General features: G+C 32.9%; 2 long non-coding RNA genes and 1 pseudogene across 2 annotated transcripts; 2 read left to right on the top strand and 1 right to left on the bottom strand.

Annotated features, from left to right (window-relative positions):
* The first annotated feature begins 215 nt into the window (after positions 1–215).
* On the top strand, positions 216–335 carry LOC113471533 (annotated as a pseudogene).
* LOC113471529 lies at positions 240–1,290 on the bottom strand. The gene is made up of 3 exons (XR_003394195.1): positions 1,032–1,290; positions 825–859; positions 240–603 (listed from the first exon to the last, which is right to left on the bottom strand). It is a non-coding gene; the product is annotated as an uncharacterized LOC113471529 (long non-coding RNA).
* Positions 460–1,001, top strand: LOC113471531. Its single transcript, XR_003394196.1, has 2 exons — positions 460–578; positions 800–1,001. It is a non-coding gene; the product is annotated as an uncharacterized LOC113471531 (long non-coding RNA).
* Positions 1,291–1,718: the final 428 nt, after the last annotated feature.

Here is a 1,718-nt window from a genome sequence, read left to right as displayed (position 1 = left end):
TTGGAACAAATAAATTTGAAATTTGCCAAAGTACTTGAAACAATTAGAGAGAAAAACAACCAGCTTGTTTTATTTTTTCCCCGCCCTTTTCTAGAGATTCGCCTTTGAGTGGCATTGCTCTAGACCTTTGTTCCTCCAGAGAAAAAAAGAGCTCTGTGTTTCAGAGCTCCTATTATGTAAAAGTATACATTGCTAGGTTCTACCTTTACGAAAAATTCGCTTCTCGGCCTTTTGGCTAAGATCAAAGTGTAGTATCTGTTCTTATCAGCTTAATATCTGACCGTTTGATACATGGCGATCTCACTAAGCCCGTCAGGCCTAGGTCTCGAGCTTTTTCCGCCATTGACGGTCAGACCGCGGTCTCAGAGATTTAGGTCTGTGAGTCTGAGTGGCGGAACAATCTTGAGACCTAGGTGTCTCAGACTGTCTGAGCATGATTGGCGGGCGTAAAAAACTTCGCATTCTGCATTCCGGACATCGATTTTGATGATTTTTGTGTGGTTAACAAACCAAACATGTTTGTGGTTAACATAAAGGTGTCCTTGTGTTCACCACACTGTTTTGATGATTTTTGTGAGGTTAACATAAAGCTGTTAACCACACCTATTAGTGGCGGAACAATCTTGAGACCTAGGTGTCTCAGACTGTCTGAGCATGATTGGCGGGCGTAAAAAACTTCGCATTCTGCATTCCGGACATCGATTTTGATGATTTTTGTGTGGTTAACAAACCAAACATGTTTGTGGTTAACATAAAGGTGTCCTTGTGTTCACCACACTGTTTTGATGATTTTTGTGAGGTTAACATAAAGCTGTTAACCACACCTATTTGATACTAATGTAAATTATTTTGTAGGCACCTGTGTTCCTATAAGCCGGGATTACACTAGTATTTATGTTCACAAAAAAAATTGAGTACTAAAAAGTACGATTTTAATTTAATACCTAAAGAAAAGTAAATTATTTAATAGTAAGAAGTAGGTAAATTTTTAATATTGAAAAGTAAATTATTAAGTACTGAAAAGTACATACCTGTGTTCCTATAAGCCGGGATTACACTAGTATTTATGTTCATAAAAAAATTGAGTACTAAAAAGTACGATTTTAATTTAGTACCTAAAGAAAAGTAAATTATTTAATAGTAAGAAGTAGGTAAATTTTTAATATTGAAAAGTAAATTATTAAGTACTGAAAAGTACATTATTACCTAATTAAATACTGGAAAGTAAATTACCTATACTGAAACGATGGTAGGATTTATCTATAGATTTTTATTTTATTTTATTCTTTTAACATACCTACTGGAAAGTAAATTACCTATACTGAAAAGATGTTAGGATTTATCTAAATAGGTAGATTTTTATTGTATTTTTTTTAACCCATTACGTACTAGTGTCACGTATAAGTACCACCTATTATTATTATTGGAGCAAATTTGCCGGGATTTTCATAGTTTTAAGCTGAAAATATATCACTTTCCTTATTAGAGGACAAGGAAAGTAGAAAAGCAAGGAAAGATATTCTATTCCTTGCATTGCTTTGAGAGATTTTTTCGGTCGTCAATATTTGATGAAATATATGTATTAGATCTCAAGAAGAATATGTTGATTGTTAAGAATATAAGAATTATTTACACAGATAGATAGGTATTTATAATAATTTATAAATAATAGTTGGGGTTTGAGTGGATAGCCAGCCTAGTTTATTTATTTATTTGAT

This window comes from Diaphorina citri, unplaced genomic scaffold (genome assembly GCF_000475195.1).
Source record: "Diaphorina citri unplaced genomic scaffold, Diaci psyllid genome assembly version 1.1 scaffold2591, whole genome shotgun sequence".
NCBI classification, from domain to species: Eukaryota; Metazoa; Arthropoda; class Insecta; order Hemiptera; family Psyllidae; genus Diaphorina; species Diaphorina citri.
Note: the sequence above shows the minus strand (reverse complement) of the source record. Positions and strands in the feature narration are given on the sequence as shown.